The 10,769-nt window shown below is 49.1% G+C and overlaps 1 pseudogene; it reads right to left on the minus strand.

The window, feature by feature from the left end:
• Nucleotides 1-10,567, minus strand: part of LOC147737000 (protein-L-histidine N-pros-methyltransferase-like) — a 36,151-nt pseudogene extending 25,584 nt beyond the window's left edge.
• Nucleotides 10,568-10,769: the final 202 nt, after the last annotated feature.

A 10,769-nucleotide genomic window follows, 5' to 3' on the forward strand; every position in this document is an offset into this window, starting at 1 on the left:
CCTGTTCTACTGTTTGCGGGCAATGCCGTCCTCATAGCGAGGACGGCATTAGGCCTCCAAACTTTATTGGAGGTTTTTTCTAGCTTTATGTCCGACTGGGATCTGGCTATCAACCACTGGAACTCGTACGTTATGCAAGTGGGACTGCGTCCAAAAGAAATCTTTTGATTTAGGGTTGGCTCTTCCCCCATCCCCCATATGAATGTTTTCTCATACCTAGGGGTTCTTCTGGATGATCAGTTAAAATGGGGGCCTCAAATCATTAAGAACAGGGGGTCTCTGATCAGGGCTAATGCGGCAATTTAATTTTTCCACATAGATAGGGAGGAAACCAATAGGTGCTTTGTTAAAGGTATATCAGGCAAAAAGCCTGGCTATGTTGTAGCCAGCCTCAGCCAGGCCCACTAATGCAAGGGATTTGCCCTTCTCTGCCAGTTACGGGAGTGAAATCTGGGGTCACACTATGGTGAGCCCCTTACAGGTGGCAGAGAACACATTTTTAAAGCGCCTGATGTGTGCCCCACAAAGCCTTTCTAATTTGTCGGCCCGCGAAGAACTTGGGGTTCTGTTTTTGTGTGATACTCTAGCCTCGCGCCCTGTTGTATTTTGGTTTAAATGCTGGCTGAATCCTGAGCTAAATCTCACTCACATTATATTGAGGGAGTCTTGGGAAGCCTGGAAGAGATAGGACGTGTAGAGCTATTTCATAAGCCTGAAACAATCACCAAGAGGGATGTGGAGTCAGTAAAGTTAGCCTATTTGTACTGGATAGGGACGAGCAGGAACTCAAAACAGTAAGTGTCCGCAGGTGTATAATGCTCAAAACAACCCACTTACAGAGCCCGACCTCCTGGGGTCCCTGTCCACTCACGAGAAGTTTCTTCCAACCAGGTTCAGGATAAATTTGTTTCATTTTTTGCTGGCTAGACCCAAGGGCTGTCACAGAGGTCAAGTGGTAGCGTCCTGTGGCTGCGACGGCTCGTCTCCACAGGATTTGCTGCACTTTATGGTCTTCTGCAAATTTGACTCTGTTCCACGGAAACATTTCCTGGTACCTCTCTTGACAAGTTCACCCAGCCTTCTTGTACCTACAACTGTTGAATGATGACTGTTTGTTCTTTGTTGTGGGGTTTCTAAAATCTACAATGAAATCAAGGGCTTGTATGGATGTATAATGTGTGGGCCGTTGGTCCACGGGCATTTCACAGTATGTTACCCTAGCTTTCTTTAAGGTGTAAAAGGAAAGCAGGCCCAGTCTTTAACTTTCATGGCTGCCTTTGTGTAGCCGAATAAAGTTTATTTGTATTGGAACACTCTGCTACCTTTGCTGCGTGCATAAAAATCTGAGAACATCTTCCACAGATGCCTAAAAACCTGGGGCCTTATTTATGAAGGACTTGCGCCGCCGGTGCGTCACTTTTAACATGGGAAATAGTAACGCACCGGTGGCGCAAGGCTTTCATAAACGAGGCCCCTGGCTTTACCAGTTATAAGAATAATGAACTTAGAGCGAGTATCACTCTAACCGGACGCACAGCTGATTCACGATGACGCTCTCCAATATACCACAAAAGAGTTCAAGAGTGTGTTTATCGTTGATATTCCATAATTTCATTCGATGACAAAATCCTTCTCCTGTCACAAGGGAGACGATTGTTTATGCAAGGAAAGTTTCTGATGCGTCAGATATGCCATTCCAAGCCTTTTTCTGAGGCACGAAGTTTGCATGAAACATCCTCAGTTGTAGTAAATCATGTTCCCAATGCATTTCCAGCTTTGTTTAGCTCTTCGTCAGGGGTTTACTGTAAATATTAAAAACAACAACATTTAGACTGTGTGATCTATCCTTAAAGACATCACAAGTCGTGCTTTTGGCTGCATTTCTTCTCTTAAAGGAGCACGGCTGCGGGCTGATTGTGGGCCATTGTGAAAATATTGATGTTAATTGCAGCGCATTACGGCGCTACAATTAACAAATATTTTCACAATGGCCCACCAACAGCCCCCAGCCGCACTTCATGACGGAGGAAATACAGCAAGTGCAGGAGCCACCATTAACATTTTTCGCACCGCTTACGTTGTAAAAACTGCGGCACGAATGATCTCCTGGGACGTGCTGTGGGTGCGCGCTCCACTTGAAGCACTGCGCGCTCGGAGGAACAGACACTGCTTATAACCATTTCTATAGTGCAGGGACACACCAGTCGGTGTAGCTAGGCACTTTACAAATGATTTTATTATTATTATATGCACTATGTGCACAGGCTCTATATGCCCACTACTGGGCATATCCCCTCAAATTTCAACCGCATGTGGCGATGGAGGGAGACCTGGTACATCGCACCCCCTATCCACGGCACTATATCATCCACCCTTACAGAAGGACAGATGTTACCACGACTGATTGTGTGCAATGGGTATAGGACGGCCTAAGACGTCAGGCATTGCTCCCATGCCCTTACGCTCCCTCCATTCTGATAATCAATAACCCACTGATACCGGCACTGGTGGACTCCAACACTAAAAACAAGCATTTGCAATGCAATAGGTCTTGCATTTGCGAGACTTTAAGCTACTGGCATTATAAACGACAATGCCTTTAATGTATGTTTTAAAAACCAACACATAAATAAAAAGTATTGTCATTTACTATGCCTATAGCTCAAACTCTTGCAAACGATTGACCTATTGCATGGTAAATGCTTCTCTCCCTAGGCGGCCGTGCTTCTTGTGAAGATTACTATTTTGTCTCGGCTGTGAGTTATTGCCATCCCTCCTTCTTTTTTTAGGTCGAGCCTAGGCAGCGCAGCTGCCAGGTGATCTGCTGTACGTACTTTGTGGGGTCTGACCCATCCCACTGGTTCGGATTGGTTTATGTCTGTGTCATTCCAAAATCATAGCCATAGCTTGGTTAATGGTTGGCACATGCCCATCCTTTTCTTGCAAGTTCAATCAATCAATCAATCAGTAATTAGTTAAGCGCACTACATACCCGAGAGGGTCTCAATGCGTTCGGAGGGCCGCTACTGATCGAACAGGCAGTGCCCTCCCGAAGGTCAGCAGGTCTTGGGTCTGACGTAGGCTCAGTGGGAGGGTGTTCCATGTCTTGTCGGCGAGGTGGGAGAAGGATCTTCTGCCGGTGGTTGCTCTTCAGACACGGGGACGATGGGGAGTGAGAGGTCGGCAGAGCGTAACTGGCGGTTGGGGGTGTAGAAGGAAAGTCGTCTGTTGAGGTAGGCTGGACCGGTTTTGTGGAGTGCCCTGTGTGCGTGGATGAGGAGCTTGAAGGATATCCTCCTGTTGACGGGGAGCCAGTGCAGGTCTCTCAGGTGGGGGGTGATGTGGCCGTGGCGTGGTACGTCAAGGATCAGTCGTGCCAAGGCGTTTTGGATGCGTTGTAGTCATTTGATGACCTTGGTGGGGGCTCCTGTGTAGAGGGTGTGTCCGTAGTCGAGTCTGCTGCTGACGAGAGCCTGGGTGATTGTCTTTCTTGTATCTGTCTGGATCCATCTGGAGATCTTGTGGTGCTTGCAGAGGGTGTTGAAGCAGGAGGTGGAGACGGCGTTGACTTGCTTGATCATTGAGAGCATTGAGTCGAGGATGATTCCCAAGTTGCGTGCGATGTTGGTGGGTGTCGGGGCTGACTCCAGTGCCGTCGGCCACCAGGAGTCATCCCAGGCTGAAGGGTTGAAGCCGAGGATGAGGACCTCCGTTTTGTCTGAGTTCAGCTTCAGGCGGCTGATCTTCATCCAGTCGGCGACGGACTTCATTCATTTGAGGAAGTTGGCTTTGGCATAGGAGATCATGTTGAGGTCGTGCTGTCGGGTGACGTCTGCGAGCTGGGCCATGTTAACGTTGAACAGTGCCGGGCTGAGGGAGGATCCCTGGGGTATGCCGCAGATAATCTCAGAGGCTGCGGATCAGAATGGGGAAGGCAGATGCTCTGGGTTCTGCTGGAGAGGAAGGAGGTGGTCTATTCCAGAGCCTTGTCTTGGATCCCTGCGGCGTGGAGGCGTGCGGTGGCAGATGGTGTCAAAGGCGGCGGAGAGGTCTAGGAGGATGAGTGCTGCAGTCTCACCGTTGTCCAGCATGGTCCTGATGTCATCGGTGGCAGCGATGAGGGTGGTCTCGGTGCTGTGGTTGCTGCGGAACCCTGACTGGGAAGGGTCCAGGATTCTGTTTTCTTCGAGGTATCGAGTTAGCTGTCTGTTGACGATCTTCTCGATGACCTTGGCCGGGAATGGGAGCAGAGAGATGGGCCAGAAGTTCTTGAGGTCTCTTGGGTCTGCCTTGGGATTTTTGAGTAGGGCGTTGATCTTGGCATGTTTCCAGCTCTCTGGGAAGGTCACGGTCTTGAGGGAGAGGTTGATGACCTTGCGCAGGTGGGGTGTGATGGAGCTGCTTGCTTTGTTGAAGACGTGGTGCGGGAGTGGGTCTAACGGAGAGCCGAGTGGATAGTGCTCATGGTCTTGATGGTGTCATCAGTGCTCACGCTGGCCCAGGCTAGCATGGGGTCGTGGTCGAAGATGTGCTGAGAGTCTGTTGTGTTGCTGTCTGTTGGGGCTGTCTGGGTGTTGAAGCTGTCCTGGATGTCTACTATCTTGCAGTGGAAGAAAGTGGGGAGGGAGTCGCACATGGCTTACAACGGTGGTATGTCGTTGGTGTTGGAGCTGGGGTTAAAGAGTTCCTTCGCGATGTTGAAGAGCTCTTTGCTATTGTGTGTAGTGTTGTTGAGTCAGTCTTTGAAGGTGGTCCACTTGGCAGCCCTGATGAGATGGTGGTGGTTGCGGATGCCGTCCTTGTGTGCTGCGTGGCTGTCCGTGTCTGTTCACTGTGCCATTTCTTCTCTAGTTTCCAGCAAGCTCGCTTGGAGGCTAGGAGTTCTGGGGTGAACCAGCTGGCCCTCTTGTTGGTGTCTCTGTGGAGGGGTTTCTTCAGTAGGACAAGGGTGTTGTCGCAGTCCTCAAACCAGCGTCTGAGGCTGTGGGCAGCGTTGTCGTGTTGGAGGGTACAGTGAGTGGACTGAGAGCGAGGTTTGCATGTAGTTGGTCTTCAGTGATATTGCTCCAGCAGCGGTGGGGGATCTGTTGAATGTGGTGGTGAGTGGTGGGTTTCTGGAAGGTGAAGTGGATGCAGCGGTGATCGGTCCAGAGGAGTTCGATGGTGTGGTTGAAGGAGACGTGCAGGCTAGAGGAGAAGACGGGATCGAACGTGTGACCGGCGTAGTGGGTGGGCGTTGTGACGAGTTGTCTCAGCCTGAGGTTGGTGAGGTTATCGATCAGGGTTGTGGAGTTGCTGTCGTTGTTGTTCTCAAGCATAAGTTCAGGTCTCCAAGGAGGATGTAGTCAGAGGAGGTCAGGGTGTGCGTGCTGATAAAGTCGGCGATGGAGTCGCTGAACTGGGGGCGGAGTCGTGGGGGTCGGTAGACGAGGGGGCCTCTGAGGGTGGAGTTGGGGTCTGTGTGGTTCTGGAAATGCATGTGTTTGGCGGTGCTGAGAGTGTCATCGGTGCTGGTCGAGACGTTGATGGTGTTCTTGGTTGACCTATCTGGCAGGGTCAAGGGTCGTTCTCCTCACCGGGCAGCGGCCAGCATATATGGCGAGGTGGGAGGGAGGAGAAGCTGGGAGGCAGGAGGGGGGGTCTGTCAGGGGGCGGGCTGCAGGGGACGCAGCGGCGGGAGCGGTGAGGGGCGACTGAGGGAACGGAAGGCAAAGGGCACAAAATGGAGGGGCAACGAGTGGAACAGAAGGTAAAAGGGCACGGAAATGCAGGGGCAAAAAAGGGCAGAGGGTTACAGGGGCAGTTTAAGGAACAAAAGGCAAAGACGGCCAGAGAGACACAGAGACAGCGAGGGGTACAGAAGGTAAAACCGGGCAGAGAGACACTGGGACATCGAGGCGAACAGAAGGAAAAAATGTCACAGATCAAGTACCAAACAACAAGAAAACCTAGGGGTCTCTACAGGACAGTATCGTGGAAAATCCTATTTACTTAACCTGACGTCTAACATAGTACATCTGGTTAGAGTCAAGACTAACTAGTTCTGACAGGACACAAAAAACCTAAAGCAGGGAGCCACCAGTGATTGTAGATCAAAAAAACCTTCTATAGGATTCCCATCAAAGACTTGTGATGATCAATGTTATCATTTGGTCGTCCTTAGGGTCGTGTGTCTCTGGATCATTGAGACAAAGATTGTACCCTGTGGTGGATAAGGGTTCCGACCCACAATCACTGTTGCACCATGTGGTATTGATATGATGGAATCTGGTGCAGTGCAGAAAATAAAGAGTGGTGAATTAAAATAGGATAGAGAGCCTAGAGAGGAAATTTTAAATAGGGAAGGTCTTAATTGGATAATTGGTCTTAATTGGATAATCAGCTTACGTGGAGCAGACAATATTACACTCCTTCAGACACCGTGGCGCCCTCCCACGAGAAAACTATGGTCGACTCTTGATAACTACTTTACGTCACATAAACCACCTTAGATTGTCCCACACACCGTCCACGACCCACCAACATATGCTCCCCGACTGCCTTCATTGCACTATTGACTACCGTAGAAAATTGTCCTTAATGAATGAGTGAACTGCTGTTAAAATACAATGTCTGTTGCTAGATTGTTATTGGGTATGAGATACGTGCTGTACTGTTCTAGGCTAGTTGCCAGCCATGTACTTTTGTACTGACATTTACTGTGATATATTGTAGCGTACAATACTTCTGATTCGTAAATTTATGACCCATGTTATGCTAATGGATTTGCTTTTTATTGTCTATGCTGAAACAACCAATAAAAAAACTTTTGAAATTAAAAAAACAAGAACAGCGCAATATCATAGCAGTTTAACCAAATATCTGCAAAGGGGTCAACATGTTTCAGCCTAATGGGAAAAAGGGACCCAGGCTTTCTTCAGGGCCTCTGTTCTCAAAAGTAATGCTACTGCATATAATGCAAATAATGTGCCAAAGCAAAAATGTCAAAAAACAATCGTGAGTATCATTCTATAACAGCAAAGGAGATATTTCCAACGTCTGTTAACTCTCCTCAGTGTCACCTGGTGTATAAGTTACATCTACAGTAGAAAAAACACACAGTGACCCCGCTGTAAGGATTAATTGTAAGAGATCGCATGTCCAAAATATTACACTGTAAGGACATTATCTACTCACCCAGATTGCCCGGGGAACAGACCTCACCTCTCCTGGACCTGGCTCAGGACATGTGAGACCCCGCTCTGCAGAAGTAAAACAACCTGATCTTAAATACAGCAGAGAGAATATATACGTCTATCCTGCTCTGTCTTATATATACATGGCACAGGTTTATCATGCAGCTTACTCCCAGAGCTCACTACCTATCATAGTCCAGTACCCAAGGATCAATACTCCAAGGCACAGACCACTTCACTTCCAATATAGCAGCTATGATGTGGTGCTGAGTTCAACAGGCCATAGTTAGATTTTAGGTAAAATAGCCCTTTATAATGAATGTCCAGCAGTGAAACCCCTTTAAATACACCCTTGAGAGGTTAACCTGCTTGCAAAATGTTTTAAAAACCACTTATTAGAAAACAAAGGGATTGACCATACAAGTGGCTTACCTGTCTGTCGTTGCCTCTGGCCCGCACTGAGTCAGGGGGAGGCAATGAACAGGACAGGTACAGCCTTTAAAAATCACTATAAAAGTAGAAAAAAACATTCAAACAAAAGCAAAACATCAGCGAAGCACAATCGAGGTAGCCGGAGCAAATACAGAGGAAAACCAGAGCCCCACAAGCCCCCCCGGAGGACCAGCCTGGGACCTTGAGGTCAGGGAAGGCCAAGGACAAGAAGAACAGGAAGATGCAGTTCAGTCCGCAGGCAAACAGGATCCTGATAACGGAGGTGGTAGAACACCATCAACAACTGTTTGTCACCTCCACTGCGTCATTGGCAACAAAAAAGAGGACAATGGAAGAGGTTAAGAGGCGCTGGAAGAATGTGAAGCGCAAAACCCAGCAGAAACTCGCTAACAACCAGAAGCCAGCAATGCAGACTGGAGTTGGGAGTCCAACGCCACAGGAGGAGCTGAACGAGATAGAGGAAATGGTGTCCACCGTCATCAGTGGGGAGACGGTGGCAGGAGTTGGGGGACCGGACACCGCTCAACATGACCTGACACAACAGCACCAGGGTGAGTAACAACCAGAGACTGGGGGGACGTTAGAGATGGGCACAATGGCACAAATGCACAACTAAGTGTAGCACATCTGCAGACAAACCATGTCCCACACCCCCAACTCCCAGCAAGAGACCAATGTACCCAAGTCTGCAACATCTCAGCACTGTATAAGCAGAGAAGTCAAAGGCACACCGCATGAAAGAGAGAAGGGGCAGCAAAATCAGAGCTGCAGGGGTGACTATCCCAAAATGCAGCACAAACACATAACATGCAGAGCACATCACCATGCATCAACATACATGTGAACACAATGTTAAACTACATCTCCCCTTCACATTGCAGAGGGCAAACCAACACCTCTGCAGAGCAGGCAGAACCTCTGTTCTCTGATGATGAAGAGGACCACCAACCCTTCGACACAGACGCCATCCAAGAGTTCATTGACAGCCTCCGCACCCCACCTCCAGGAGCAGGGCAGCCCAGCTGCATCTATGAGACCCCACCCCCTGCACAGACCACACAGCAGGCACCACCACGGCTGCCTCCCAGGAACCCCACGAAGAACACCTGGCCTTCCAACGCCGTGTATTGGGGTACCAAGAGAAACTGGCTGACCAGGTGTGGGCGGGGTTCGACCGCATGACAGCCAAACTAGATACCATACGTGGGTATCTAAGTCCCATCAGGGACCACTCACAGTCCCTAACGGACACCCCCAGTCCGCTCCATGTCCTCCAATGGTCCATGGCTGACATCTCTGGAGTCCTCACTCAGAGACAAGTGGATCTAGCGATGTCAACCGGGAGTTGGCACACATGCGGAGGATAATGGAGACCATGGAGCGGACGCAGGTGAAAAGAGCGGCTGCCATGGCTGCACACCAGCGAGAGGTATCTGGGATCCTCATTGCGCTAAATACCCTCCTCATGACATTGCTGCCACAAGGCCTTGCGATGATATATGCTGCTGCTACGACTACATCCACATCTCCGCCCCCTGAAGTGTCCGTGCCACACAGCGTGGCAGACATTCCACCTCCAGCCCCTGGGGTATCACTGCCACCCAGTGCTGGAGACAGAACACCACCCACATGTGAGGCACCTGAAACAGCAGAGGATGAAGATGCGGATGAAGCAGCGCTCTCATTCACTTGCACGTGGGTCGTCTCCAAATTCAAGGATAATTATCGCTATTGCTTGGTTAGAGACAAAAATTTACCGCAGCGCTGCGGCGATTTTTACCGCAAATAAACCTTGGTATTACCAAGGTTTAACGCAAATGCGGTAAAAATCGCCGCAAAGCATGAATATCGCTGAAAAGTCAGCGATATTCATGCATGAGCGAGCTAATGCTCTTTGCCATGTTATCCACCTCCCATTGGATAACATGGCTAAGAACTGCTCAGGGCAGGTGTTAGCTTTTGGAGATATTCCCGCTTAGCGCGAATATCTCCAAAAGTTGGTAATAGGAGATAGCGATGTTAGCGACTGTTTTCAGTCTCTAACATCTTGGCATGCCCACTTTGCATCTCATTAGTGATAAATATCACTGACATGCAAAGTGGGGCCCAAGATGGTCGCTATCTCCTACTAGCTGTCTCTAACTGGTGTTAGCGGCAGCTAGGTAATAGGGAGATAATTTTTTCTCCGCTTTCTTGGCTTTTAAAGCCAAAAAAGCGGAGATAAACCCCCTTGATAATATGCCCCAATGTCCTTCAGGCACACTAAGAGGAAACACATCTTTATTGCCTCGACGGGGAATCCTGCCTCATGGAAAACTTCAGTCAGGCTGTTCACCTGCTCTTCCCAAACCTTCCCGTTGACTTCCATAACTTCGGACACTTGAATTTGGAGATGACCCACGTGCAAGTGAATGAGAGCGCTGCTTCATCCGCATCTTCAACCTCTGCTGTTTCAGGTGCCTCACATGTGGGAGGTGTTCTGTCTCCAGCTTGCGGTAGATCATTTTCCACATATGGGTGAAAGGGAAGAACCATTGCCAGAATGACTCGGCCCCTAGTTGGCTCCAGTACATTTGGGATTTCTTTCAATAAAGTCACAGGTCGATCGCAGCGATCGAGAAGATTCATATTGGAATCCTGTGTTCTGCCATTCGTCTATTTCAAGTACCCTGTACTTTTTTTTTCTGAAGTTGCCATATCATAGTTTGCGACATCTCTGTTACGTAGATTTCTTCGAAATGAGGGCCCATGACTTTCGTAACTTCTGCATCTCCTAAATCAAGAAGCCTGTAAGATTTCCAGTCTGGGTTTATTTGAAGAAGTCTTTGAAACTGTTCTGGCGAAAACACAAACATGGAGCCTCTTCCAAGCAACCCATTGATTGAAGTCCTAGAAAGAAACATGCTAAAAACAGATGGCATGAAAGAGTGATATAGTTGTATGGACAGCAAGCGGGAGTTTCACAGGGCTCCTCAGGTGGTCCACAGGGCCAGCAGCGGTAAAACACAGCCGAGCAACCAGCCCAGGAACAACCGAGCAACCAGCCCAGGAACAACCGAGCAACCAGCCCAGGAACAACCGAGCAACCGGCCCAGGAACAATCTCATCTGTTCAATGATGGGCAGGAGCCGGTCTGCCCCA

Source organism: Lissotriton vulgaris, chromosome 1_1, assembly GCF_964263255.1.
Source record: "Lissotriton vulgaris chromosome 1_1, aLisVul1.2, whole genome shotgun sequence".
NCBI lineage: Eukaryota > Metazoa > Chordata > Amphibia > Caudata > Salamandridae > Lissotriton > Lissotriton vulgaris.